Genomic DNA, 13,585 nt, shown 5'->3' with positions numbered 1-13,585 from the left:
CCCGTCGGCGCTGGCTCGGCGCCCCCTCGCCGGCGCGCCGTCCCCTCCTTCAAGGTCGCCGGGGCGCGGCTCCTCCGCCGCGGCCAGGGCGGCCGGCCTCAGGCTGCACTCCTCCGCGGCCGCGTAGAACTCGGCCCAGTCCCTGTCGCTCAGCTGGATGCTGTACTCGAAGCTCTCCATGGCTGCAGGGGCAGAGCGAGGGCAGGCGGCTGGTGAGGCYGGCACGCGCGGGGCGAGCCGAGCACCCTGCAGACCCGCTCAACCCTGCCCCCGGCCTGCTGCCCCGTTTGCCCGCGGGCTGGAGCCGGGGCGAAGCCGGGACGGCTCCTGCAGGCTCGGGAGCCGCAGGCGCCGCTGCGCCGGACCGCAGCTCGGCTGGCGGCACCGAGACCCCTCCCGGCCCCCGCGGCTCCGTTCCGCCCGCGCCCCTCCGCGCGCAGCACCGAGTCCGGGGCTCTCTCCCCGCGGCAGCRCAGCGGGCGCTTTGGACAGAGGAGCGAAGCCGCAAGGAAGCAAGGTCCTGCACGGGGGTGCGACTAGCCGGGGTAGCTCCGACCCTCCTCTGGGAGAGGCAGATACATCCGTGAGCGCCTTACCTTACCGGCCGGGGCCAGGCGGATTTCTGACAACCGGCTCACCCGCTGAAGCCAGCAGTGCGGTGCACCCGACATGGTCCGCTGGCCCAGATCACCCTGTTCAAGCAAACGGAGCGTTCACACGCCTGAACTTCCCCACTGGCTCAGTATCAGACAAGGATGTAGCATTAGGCACAGCCCAGACAGGGAAACTTCAGCAGTCTCTCCCTTACTTTTGGCTTTGAGGAGGGAGAGGCAACAGCAGGGGGGATCCAGCAGCTGGAGAAGCAGCAGGAAGATCGTAGGGCTGCATCCTACCTGTGCCGCAATCTAAGCCGGTGATGGAGGCATTCAGAGAGCCACGCAGCAGAATCCTCCCAGCACAGCGTGACGCTGTACCCTTCACGGGGACAGAGAACTCGGCTTCAGCACAGCTCCATTCACAGGCTAAAATTAGGCCTCCCCACCACCCCCTCCCCAGTGTGTCACTTGAGACCGGAGCGTAGCGGGTTCAGAGAGGGCAGGCCCATATATAGGAACTGGTGGGGGAGATGTGAAGGTGACAGCAAAAGCATTTCCACCCCGCACCCTCTGATGTCCGTAGGGCGTCTGCTGATGCCCCCTGCTTAATTCTGTCCCCTGTCTACGGTTGCCCTGAGGGATGCAGAGCAGAGGAGGGGCCCAGGCCTGGCCCACAGAGCTCGCAGTCATTAGCCCCAGTGATGGGGGGCTAATTAGCCCCAAGCCAGGGGATGATGCTAGCAGATCCCTGTCTGAATGGCAGCGACAGAAGCGCAGAGGTGGATATGTTGGACAAAGAGCTATCTGCAGGGTACCTGTGTCAGGGGTAAGAAAACCATGCCTCCGAGGCGTCATACGTCTATTGACAGCGCTTCCAAGGCACCCACTGCAGATTTACAGCAAAGCAGCACAGCAAGCGTCATGGTCTTCTGACAACCCTTGCTGGAGCATGGCAGCAGCCCAGGTGCCCCCAGGAGCACCCGGTGCTGCAGGTGGTGGAGGGAGCGTCGGGTCGGAGAGTCAGAGCAGGCACGGCAGGAGAAAGGTGCAGGGGGAAGCGACTCGCTGCGAGCGGTCCCCCAGGTCAGCAGCCGGCGCCAGAAATAGCTCCCAGCTCTTGTGAGGCTCCTGGCTGGCCGCCTAGCGCACCCTCCCCTGCCCTAGGGGCCAGAAATAGATGCGTGGAAGAGCCGACTGTAGTCCAGCGACTCTGAGCCCGAGCCCGAGCCCAGCTGCGGCCCCACGCGTCCGGCTGAGGGGAGGCAGCGCTGCCCTGAGGCTGAGAACTGCCCCGCAGGCGCCGGGCGCCAGCAGACCAGCAGCCGGAGGCGGCTGCCAGCGCACAGCCAAGCCCGCTCCGGCCGCGCGCTCCCACGGACGCGGGGGAAACGTTTGCTGCAGCTGCCTCTGCAAGTGCATCCTGGGGGCCGGTGCGAGGCTCGGCAAGCGCGTACTGGGGGTTAGTGCAAGGCGCTGCAAGTGTGTACTGGGGGCCGGTGCAAGGCGCTGCAAGCGCATGCTGGGGGCCGGTGCAAGGCGCTGCAAGTGTGTACTGGGGGCTGGTGCAAGGCGCTGCAATTGCGTACTGGGGGCTGGTGCGAGGCACTGCAAGCGCATACTGGGGGCCGGTGCGAGGCACTGCAAGTGCATACTGGGGGCTGGTGCGAGGCGCTGCAAGCGCGTACTGGGGGTTAGTGCAAGGTGCTGCAAGTGTGTACTGGGGGCCGGTGCGAGGCTCGGCAAGCGCGTACTGGGGGTTAGTGCAAGGCGCTGCAAGTGTGTACTGGGGCCTGTGCAAGGCGCTGCAAGCGCATACTGGGGGCCAGTGCAAGGCTCTGCAAGTGTGTACTGGGGGTTAGTGCAAGGTGCTGCAGGCGCGTACTGGGGGCCGGTGCGAGGCACTGCAATTGTGTACTGGGGGTTAGTGCAAGGTGCTGCAAGTGCGTACTGGGAGTTAGTGCAAGGTGCTGCAAGCGCGTACTGGGGGCTGCTGCGAGGCGCTGCAACTGCGTACTGGGGGCTGTGCAAGGCGCTGCAAGCGCGTACTGGGGGCTGTGCAAGGCGCTGCAAGCACATACTGGGGGCTGCTGCAAGGCGCTGCAGGCGCGTACTGGGGGCTGCTGCAAGGCGCTGCAGGCGCGTACTGGGGGCCGGTGCAAGGCTCTGCAAATGCGTACTGGGCGCTGGTGCATCGCTTTGGGGAAGCGGGGCGAGCCGGGCCCCCTTCCTTGCCTCGCGCTGCCCGGCGCCGGCCCTCCTGCGGGAAGGAAGCTCCCCTTCGTGGCTGGCTTCACGCACTGCAGCGCCGCAAGGCTGCCGGCGGCCGGATCTGCCCCACGCTGCCCCGTGCCGCCCGGCACTTGTTGCCCGGAACACGCTTCCTCTCTCTGTCCGGTGGCCTGACGCACGCGGGGAGCTCTCCCCGCCAAGAAAGCGCAGAAGGAAGGGGGTCCGCTGTCCTCCCGTCCTGTCTCCCTTCTGATCTGGCTACACCCGTGTCCCTGACAGGCGCTGCGCTCGCAGGCACAGAAGGGAAACCGCCCGGCTTCCTCTTCTTGGCTGCAGCCGGCTTCCTCCCCTTTGAGTCCGGCAGCCGGGGTTAGCCGGAGAAGCCTTTAAAGTGTGCCCCGCAAACCGCAGCAGCGAACATGAAAGCGGCGGGCGCAGCGCGCCGGAACTGGAAGCCAGCAGCAGCCCGGCGGCCCGCGTTATCGCTGCCGCGTTGAAAACCAGCGCTGGAGCGGCCGCACACCAAACCCAGCAGGAACTGCACACGCCCCACCACATGTTCCACCCTGGCCCCCGACACACAAACAAGTCTCAGCGCAAGAGACATCCAAGAATTCGGTTAGCTGTCCAGGGCAAAGCCCACACACCGTCCTTGGGGAAATTACGCGTCTGCTAGCACTTCCCCGGCTTCCTCTGGGGTGACCAGAGAGGCAGAGCCCGGACGTCGGGGCAAGGCGGGCTGCCCCGAGCCACACGGGCTGCAGGAGGGGCACGGCGCAGCACGCAGAGGACATCCAGCGGTTGCAGCCCGSACAGGCCGTCTCCAATTACCTCCTGGCGGGCGGCGCGTGACCCCGCGCCGCTCCGGCACGCCTGGCTCCAGCCCGCCGGAGCTGTCTCCAGAGGCGCTGGCGCAACGTGCTGGGACGCGGCCAGCTGCTCCAGCGCCTCTGGACCGACGTGACCGGCGGCCGCCGTCTGCGGAGCCGCGGGCAGGCGGCACAGGCTTCCCCGCCGGCTCCCAGCCCTCCGCGTATTGACACTTTGGCATTAAGGGCGTTATATAAATAACCARCGTCGACGTGTAATTAGAGAAGGGACTGAAATAAAGTGGCAGATGAGGCCCCTCTCAGCCTGATGACACAGGACACAGTGCAGGAGAAAGAGGCAGAATCAAGGGCACGAAACAGGGAGCTAGGCGAGAAAACCGGGAGTGCCTGGAGGAGCGCTTCCTTTGGCGTAAAGACCTCTCGTATGGCCTCAGGCTCCACGGTCACTCTTCCCAGGGTAAGGGACTTTCAACAGGCTGGCGGGGTGGGGCAGAGGAGAAGATAAGAGCTATATAGAATWATACTCTGAGTCTGAGATAAGCAACTTCCTACCCAGGAAACTACATTTGGGAAAATTTAAACTTCACAGAGCATGTAAAATCTACACTAAAAGTCAGGAGTATTGTGTTTTTGGCTAAATTTGCTTCAGAGACAACACAACCGAGAAACGTGGAACAGATTACAGATGTGCTCCCCCTGCCTTGATATTGGCCATTACGTGATGTCTTTTAAGGGAAGAAGAGAGTGATGAGTTTGCAGGAAGAGCAAAGGGAAAAAAGAAAAGCTTAGTGGAAAGAAAAATCTGTCCACAGCTTTAAGAGCAGGACTACTTATTACTTCCCACTGCCTGGGACTGACAGCTCTACTTATGCCCATTTTTGCATGCCCTCTTCTGCCTTAGCTTGAGCATCATCCTTCATGCTCTCTCACTGACACATCATGGTCTTATCTGTCCATCTCCAGCTGATCTCTGGGCTATGACCTTCTGCTCTGACAACAGCAGCCTTTCCATCTTGTGCTCTCCCCTTTGATTAGTTTCTCCCCTGCCACTAATCTCCCCCAAGGTACAAAATGCCGTGTGGACAGCTCAGCCCTTTCTGAGGGCTGGGGATAGGGAGTGCTGAGCTGCTTGYGTTCAGGTCTACATCTTTGACCTTCAACAGCTAACAACCATGAGACCTCTCTCATGTAGGGGAAAGAGCAGGTTGGAAATCTAGGTCTACCATCTGAAGAGAGTAACAGCTAAGTAACAGCTACTCCATGCTGAGGAAAGGGTTAAGTCTGCACTGAAACTCAGAGTGCAATGAAGCTGTAACCACCAGTCTGGTTTTGCTGGTTTGGGGCCAGGTGAGTGGCTAGGACTTGTCACCCCCAAACCATAAGAAGTCTGCACTGGTTTTGCCTAAACCCTTTAACTGCTATTTTTTTTCCCCCTGAAACTTAGTCCCCAGGCTCTCTTAAAATTCAGGCCCATGCTTCCTGAGAAGCGAGCAGTGGGCTCACTCAAAGGTCAGCCTTAGCTGACTTGAAACTCAGCCCACACTTGCCTGAAACTCTGCCAAGCTCTTCCAAAAGGCTTGTATTCTGGCCTGAGTTTCGGGYTGCTAATCCAAATCTCACTGGGTTTCAGGTTTCCTTGTAAACGTTGGCTTAGGTCTACACAAGAATAGCCTCAGGCTGCATCTACTCTGCTGGCTGGACTTTTCCGGCAGGGGCGGAGGTGGCAGCAGGCAGACAAGCCCCTGATGCCAAGAAAGGGAGGCAGGGCAAAGAGGATGCACAGCTACCTCCAAGACACGGGACGCGGACAGGCACAATAGCCACGAATCCCCAGCACTGGCACGGGACCTGCCGCTCCCTGAGGTGCATGTTGGGCAGCTCCCCAGCTTCGCTTCTCGCCGGGTGCTCCCACCCGGACAGCCAACGGGCTCTGGGTCCACTACCCTGTGGCGCAGGTCTGTGCGCAGCTGGATAACCCAGCTGGACAAGCTGCATCCAGATCAGTCATCCCAGATCCAGGGAACAGTTGCTAGCTGTCAGAGGCCAGGCAAGACCTGAACCAGCCTGAAGCCTGTCAGTGCAGAGTTAGCCCACTGCGTCGCTTTAATCTGAATTGTAGCATAGCAATCCAGCTCGGTGCATGGTCCGTTGTGGCGCCCATGTTTCTGACTAGGTACTAGTAGCTTTAAAGCCRGGTAGCCGCAGTCATGTCACAGCCATCCTGCTTTTTACATTGCTCATTGATCTGAGTAAGACAAACCAAACCTGCTGTGCTCTCTCTGTAAGCCATACCCAAACAGATGGAGCTATTTTAATTTCTTTTCTACGAGTCTTGAAAAGAAGCTGCTGGGCTGAAGTTCCAGCTCACAGGAATCAGTTTTACCACTGAATCCAACAGGATCAATGATGTTTTGCCTGTAGAACTCATTTTTTCCTGCCATTTCCACTAGATGTCACTTAACAGCCAGAAAGTTATCTGTTCCCAAAGATTTTTAACCCCCTCCTGAGGCACAAGTTTATGTTAATCCTAAAAAGAGGGCTCAGATGTCCAGGACATTGGGGCTGTAATGGTATTAGAGCAGTCAGGATTGCAAGCTGAAAGGAAGGGTAGGCATGTAGGGGAAGATAACATCCATACATCCTCTCCAGTTGGTATGGTGCCTCCAGAGGAAAGGAAAAAGACAAATTCCTTAAGTCTGCAATAGCAGGGTCTTTGCTAACAGTGACTGGTACACGGTGGGTGTCTCTAAAGCAAGCTTGTCCTGCTGTGTGCTGCAATGCTAGACATTCACTGTGCCACACGGGAAGGTTACCTGCTGCCACATGAGRGTCTCCAGGTCTCTTAACCATCAGGCAGCTGTATCTCAGCAGTCTCCATCCAGCTCTAAGCACTCTGAGGCACGGCCTGTTCTGCCTTTGCACATCATTGCACACAAGAGATGCCTGGTCCYGGCTCTGAGGTGCTGCTGCAATGCAAGGCAAGCGGCAGCAGCAGCAGGAGACCTGGGTCACAGCACAGCCTGGAGCTGGGGCCACTCCAAGCCTGCTGGATAACCACAAAAAGGCATTGGCATCTCTGTCCTGGTGGCGTATACCATGGGTGCCTGGTATTCAGGGCAGAAGTGCTGAAGCAGCTGCCTGCCCTCACCCACGAAAGGTGGGCACCAGCCCTAAGCGCTGCCTCAGCACCTTCCTTCRGGGCACTGCGCATGCAAAGCTACAGCCCTGCAGTAACTCTCAGGGCAGAGTAGAGCCACAGCTCACCAGGACCTACTCCTCATGCCCACTCCACTGGAAGCATAAGTTCTCCTCCCCTGTGTCCCTATTTCCTTTCACCGWCACATAAAGAAGCTGAGTTCAGAGGCCGCTCGTCACTGGGTGTTGCAGGGACGCTAACGGAGGGCACAAGGCAAGAGCTGAATGGGCTCTTTCTGCCCCTGCTCTGCTCCGTCTGGCTGCCAGGAAGGTCAGCACAGGGGCGAGCRAGCGTTGCCTCGGCTGTCAGTGCACCCTCGGAGTTCAGGGTGGGAGCAGGTGAGATGGCACCTCTTGCTTTGGGGGTCAGGCTCCCTGCAAGACAAATGTCATTGTGTCAGCCACTGTCAGCTTGCACCTAAAGGTGTAATCAGCTATTTTATCTGTGTTAAGCAAAAGGAATTGATATTTTGGACAATYCCAGCCAGGGATGAGGTGAGTCTTGGACCCAGGTAGAAAATGCCTAAAGTAAAACTCTTGGACACATGAGTTAGTGACTTGAACCAATTCTTTGACCTGTATTCTCCATCATAATGTGAGGGAAAGGGGCTGACTTGGAGGGAAGCAGTGGAGGAGAAGTCACTGCTGGCCGGCAAGCTGATCCTTGCGAGAAAGATCTGAGATGGGATACGAGAAGAAAGAGCTGAGCTTCTCTTGTGGAGCACGAATGCCATGAACCTCTCCCCTCTCTGTTCCGGCTGTGGGCCTGGAAAGGGCAACGGTAGCTGGAACTGCAGCCACAGCTCCGTTTTCTGTCAAAGCCACTGATTAATTATGTTTTGGGTTGAAAGGGCCTCCCCTCCCACCCCAGCCCCAAATGCAAGCTGTTCCACATCTGCAGGACTCTGTCAGTCCTCAGCGTCCTGGTTTCTTCATCCCCACGCTGCCCACCCCCTTCCAAACAGAATCCTATTCCCAGCTGAACAAGGCAGCATGGTTGTGTTATTCTAACTCCCAGCAGATCGGCCACTCCACTGATCTCGGCCCACCCACTGCCAGCAGCTTCAAAGAGCAAAGGAGAGGTCAGGTTGCAAGCATAACAGACACCAGTAGCTCCTCGCACACGGCTGCTCTGCTCACCCTCTCTCCTGAGGGTGGGAGAGTGCCAGAGCAAAGGCAGCAGCTCCAGGGGAGGCTGCTGCGTGCAGCACTCCAGTCTGGCTTGAATTAAATCAGCCCTGGAGAGCTGATGACATTAACCCTCTGAAGGCTGGAGCTGTAAAACGAGAATCCCCAAATGACTAACGSGGAGAGTTGCTCTCCCCTCTCCCCRGGGGAAAGTGCCTTCAAAGCACTCACAGGCGTCCCTGCACCACTTAGTGCTGCAATGGGTAGTGATACTTGCCCGGGTGTGGAGGAGTTAGCTGTGCCTACAAGCAGTACTGCAGTGTGTTGCACTGTGCAGACAGATCCCCAAAGCCCCAGGAAACCAAATGCCACTGTCGAAAAAGCTAAAGCTCTCTGCAAGTTGAAGGCTCCAAAGGACCTGACTACATCATTCACCTGCTTTTGAAATACGCTGCCTTTAGCTGTCAACGAATTAAAAGCCCCAATCCTCTGAACAGCACTTTCTGGGGAGTTAATTTGTTTCCACATTTTGAAAACAAAAGCCCCACAGATAATCCTGGCCAGGGGAATAACAACCCAAGGTCCTCAGGTTGAAGATTATTAGGGAGGTTTCAGAGACAAAACTAGGGTAAGAGCTGGGCCAGTACCACAAGAACAATCCTCGACTATTCATGCAAGTGCCTAAGGCAGTGTGCGTGCTGGAGCCCTCCCAGCAGCCGGGACAGAGGRGCAGGCGCAAAGCCCGAGGAAGGAAGGAGCCTTACCTACACGACAGTAACACCTAGAGCACCTGTCTGCCTGCAGGGGAGCCTTCCTCTGCTGCCTGAGGCCGGCACGCRGGAGAAAGTCCCTGCTGGGACACGGAGCGTGGCCAGGCACGAGGTGCCTGGTGATGCAGAAGCTCAGGGCTGGGGTGTGATGTTCCTGTGATCACTGCTGGCTGGGTTTCCGTAGCAAGTCCAGCAGTGGAAGCTGGCTGGCTCCAGGGCCCCAGGCGATGCTCTGTGCACTAGACTGCAATGGCTAAACCTGCAGCGTCCTTCATAAATCTTGCTCTTAGCTGTGCCTGGCCTCAGGACTAGCACCTTCGTAGTCCTCCCGTCAGGGAACAGAAGCAACTGGATACGACTGCCCCCCTCCCACCCGCAGAACATAAACAGTGATTAGGGAAAGAGAGTTATTCGGGAGCCATCTAACTGTGGTAATGCTATGAGGCAGAAGGGGTGAGATCTTGATCGTGTATCTTTGAGTGAGAAAGGAATCTAAGCACAGTGCGCTCACTGCCCACTCTAAGAAAAGGAAGGGGAGAAAATGTTCATTGTACCAGTCAGCCTTACATTTGCTAAAGAGGGCGATGAGATGAAACTGGAAAAGGGGTGCAAGCACCCGAGCTGAGATCTGGTGTTGACAGTGCTCAGAATTCCCATGGCTAGGAAGGGCGGCCGGAAGGGAAACGCTCCAGGCAGTCCATCAGAATGAAGTKCCTCCTGCGCTGACCTCCTGCGTACTGCAAGCAAGAGCACAATACAGTCTGTCTACGGAGAACCGGCCTGCTCTACACCAAGACCAAGGATGGGGCTTCCACCTTTGGTTTCCATGATAATTTACAATCCAGCTCTGTTTCTCTCCCTGTTTGCTGCCACGTTTAGCAACATGCTGTGCACATGGCAAGCCCTCTGTGGTGAGCATATCCGAACACTGTATCATATCACGGGGAGCACAGGTTTACCCACGGCTCCCACCTTCACCTGTTCCCCATTAATAAGGCCCTGATTACTGTTCAAATTCAAGTCAGACCATGCTGGCCACRTTAACATGTTCTTACCACCTTAACTGGGTCTGGCAGCTCCCCCCAAAAGTACRTCTTGAGCTTATTGTGTGTGCTGTCTTCATGAACACAGAGCAAGTTCCTTACAGCTCCTCGCCTTTGCTCTTGCACTCACCTCTGGTTGCACCACCCTATTTTGAGAGCTCTGTATTTTCCAGCACAAAACCACTGCCCCCATGCACACACACACTGTACACAGTTTGCTGGCCCTAGATCAATCCATCTCCCAGTAAAACCAAACAAACCCACCTCTCTCTATCAGGCTATTGTCTTTTGAGGAAATGTTTTTGTTTCAGTCTTTGAAACAATGCTTCAGCAAAACTCTTCCCCAGTAGAGATTTCTTCTCATCTTCCTGTCTCCTCATACCACACCTAAGAATCCCCCAGTAAATGCAGTTATTTTTCCTCCCCTTCTTAATGGAATTAAGATATTTCTTCCCTCTATTTCTTGTGAATGGAGAGGATGTGTGGCTTGCATTTGTATTTTCATATCAGTTATTTGGGTTCTGACTGGGGACTGGGTATTCCTGAGCTACTGARCTCCTTTGCATGCTACAAAAATTTTTATACTTCTTTGAAAATAACTTAAGGTTTAAAAATCCTGGCCCAGAGCAATAGGGAAGACAACACTCTTCAGGTCCGGTCAGGTTTTTTGTAGGCAAGTGCACAGAGAAGGGACATTTCTGGGATCCGGGCACTGGAAAGTAGATGAGGAGGTCTGGGATGTATTTTAGGTCATCCCAGGCTCTAAGCGTGACCTTGCATGGGGCTTCCTCTCTCAACTTGCTTTTCAGTGTCCTGGCTGTAAAACAGGGATGCAGTAGCTCCTTTGCCTGGCTGGCACATCAGGACTGACACTCCTCTCCTTCTGCACATTGCCAAGTACAAAATGCCATTCTGGACCGGAGCCTCCAGACGCTGCTGTAATAACACTGCTAATAATAATGACAGCCCAGATGCACAGTACTAATGGAAATCTCTATGCTACCTGGAGCTGCCAGTGACTAATCTCTGGCCATTGATTTAGCAGCTGAGACCAAACTAAAGAGGCAATAACAACTGCAAAGACAGAAGCAGACACCAGAATTACAGCTGGAACGAGATGAAAGGCTTGGGAGGAGCATAGTCTATCCCTTCTCTCTTACAGTAGTGCATAGGACTCCTCTTTGCTTTGAGTGTCAGAATAATCAGAGAAACGTGGCATTTCTACTTTGGATCTGCCCCATCTGAGCGGTCCTGTCTCTAGCTGCGACCATGACCTGATTGCACTGAGAGGCTAAAACAGCTTGTCTGCCAATTGCACAAGTTAGCTGTGCCTACAAGCRGTAGAAAAGGGCTGAGGGGAGGTCTCGAGCCTCCTCCAGAGGCTTTTGCCCAGCAGTAACYGAAGAGYGGCTCTTCCCCTTCTCTGTGCAAATGAGAGGGTCAGGCTTCATGCGCTGTGCCACGCAGCGCCTGCTCACTCAGCAGGGCCAGCGCTGCCCAGCGGGCTGCCTGCCTCCTCTGCCATCCCTGCTGCTCAAGGGGCAATACCCCACGTGGCACTGCTGGGGCCAACGGGGAACCCCCTGGGCAGGGGGCCTTGGCCCCACTGACCAGCTCTGCCGTGGGGCAGCCAGAGGTAATTGCCCAGGCAGCAGCTTGGAGCKGGGGGCGGGCAAGAGGCTGGTGAAAACAGAGGCTGAAACAAGTCAGGCAGCAGCCGACTGCTCATGCACCTTTTTATTTCTCCCCCGGTGGGTAGTGGCTTAGAAAATCCCGGCATGGGACCAGGGCTCCCCTGTTTTGGCATCTTAACAAGAAGCAGCTGCTTGAGGCAGAGTGAGGAATCACACAAGGAGAAGGCCCCGTTGCATTAATTAAAGGTCAGGGGGCCATTCCAGAGGCTTCCCAATTACCTCTGGAAGAGTGTCGCTAATGTGAGATAATGATGTCATACAGCCACTAATGAGGCAGGTTAACCAAACCCAGGCCCCCAAAGGCCTCCCTCCCCAAGAGGATGTGCTATCACCAGCAGATGAGCCAGAGGACATGGCCACTCTTCCCGCCGGCTCCCCTCCTCTCTTCCTTAGTAACACGTCTCTCGGCGACCCTGCCAGATAATGGAGCGAAGGGGAGAAAAGAGGAGAGGCCAAACCCCTCTTTGAGGTTTTTGTGCTGAGGAGAAGTTTCAACAAGGCCTATTCTCCTCTTGCTCAGTGAATCACTTCTTAAAAGTGATGTCAACAGGATTTTGTTCAGCACTGACCCTCATGCCTGTATTGCTTAGGCACAATCCAGCCCCATTAGAGCTTCTTAATTGAATGTCATCTGCAGCTAAAAATGTGCCTCCCAGTATGGAGGGTTCCCGTCCCCAAATTCCTCTCTCCCCCCAGCTCCATTAAGCAGGGCTTGAAATGGGCCATTTCTCAGGAGAAACACAATCAGCCCTTTTATCATACGGCCCTGTTCAGCATGGTCCAGGTGGTGTCAGCTCTTTAGTGCTGGGTGATAAAGCTCATGATTTGTCCAAGTAGGAGGGACATTCTCTCCAGTGGGACAGTTCCCATCTCGGGAGCAATGGTGTCCTCATCTCCCCTCAGGCCCAAGCTCCTGGGGCCTGCTCTCTGAAAAGTTGATTAGTCTGGTAAAACTTTGACTAAAGCAGCCTCACAGGGGTCTTGGGTCAATATTGGTTTTGGGGACAGCTGGAAAAAATGTTGAAATGTTCAATTCTATCCGCCCTCCGCTGTGTTGTTTGTCTCTGGCCTCAATGCCTGGGCAGTCTACTAGTGTAAACACCTCTTTGTCTTACAGCTCTGGCACCAGGCAGGAGGTAAGGAGACAAAACGCTGTAACAGAGATTAAAGTAAGCCCACAAATGGAAAAAAGCCACAGGGTCCCAAGTTCTTTGAATGGGAAGAAGAGAGGAGAGAGAGAAAGAAAAGAAGCACCAAAAATAAAACAAACAACACTTATATCTGAAGTTGAGGGAGCTGCCCATCCAGAACTTTCAAAGTGACGGAAAAGGGGGACAGCTCAAGAGAAGCTGCAAGAACTATAGTCTTGCAGCCCTAATTCACCAGCTGACTTCGAGAGCAACGGCAGAGAGTACACACAGGTTCTGTGCCCTGCGTGACAGCAACTGGCAGGTCTCAGTCTCTAACCTAACAAGGAGGAATCTATCAAACAAAGTAGTCCAGCAGCCAAAACAGCTCATGACATCACTCTCAGCTCCTTTACAGTCCTGCTTCTGAAAGCAGCCCTGGGAAGAATGGGCGCCTTCCTTCCACGGAATTTCCAAAGTGAAGGGGACCTTCTCCAGCATGTTATGTCCTGTAGAAACATCAGAGGCTTCTTTACTGTCCAGGTAATGTTCAACTTAAGAACACCAAACCTCTGCACTACAGCTGAAGAGATTCAGCTATGCTGGGTGGATCTATGGTGGAAACGCTGCACTGCTGCATGAAGGTAGTGGCCTCGGCCTCGGGTGCAGAAGGCAGTGCATTCGTGCAGCTGCCACGTCTCCAGAGTTCTGCAAAGCAGGCAAGGTTTCTGGTGAGCAGACTGCTGCAAAATCAATGTGTAGGAGAAATAATGCTTCTGTTAGAGAGAAAGAGATTCTGCCTAGCTCTTTCCTCTTGAATATAAATGGATCCAGCACTGAATTTCCCATGCAGCTCTTGGGAGGTGGTTAGAGGTCATCAGCAGCTTCTCCTTCACCTCTCTGTGTTGTATCTCCTGCTGTTTGCTCAGACGGTTTCTGCAGCAGCACTGATCCATTTCCCCCACAAAGTGCA

At 55.5% G+C, this 13,585-nt stretch overlaps 1 long non-coding RNA gene across 2 annotated transcripts; it reads right to left on the bottom strand.

The window, feature by feature from the left end:
• Positions 1 to 6: 6 nt before the first annotated feature.
• LOC146599223 (uncharacterized) lies at positions 7 to 3,582 on the bottom strand. Of its 2 annotated transcripts, XR_014895069.1 has the most exons (4): positions 3,473 to 3,582; positions 894 to 975; positions 597 to 692; positions 7 to 182 (listed from the first exon to the last, which is right to left on the bottom strand). It is a non-coding gene; the product is annotated as an uncharacterized LOC146599223 (long non-coding RNA). The 2 variants fall into 2 exon arrangements; XR_014895068.1 differs by lacking the exon at positions 3,473 to 3,582 and having other exon boundaries at positions 894 to 1,056.
• Positions 3,583 to 13,585: the final 10,003 nt, after the last annotated feature.

The sequence above is a fragment of the Rhea americana genome, unplaced genomic scaffold (genome assembly GCF_003343005.1).
Source record: "Rhea americana isolate MKP2758 unplaced genomic scaffold, rheAme1 scaffold_143, whole genome shotgun sequence".
NCBI lineage: Eukaryota > Metazoa > Chordata > Aves > Rheiformes > Rheidae > Rhea > Rhea americana.
This window is presented reverse-complemented; position numbering and strand designations above follow the sequence as displayed.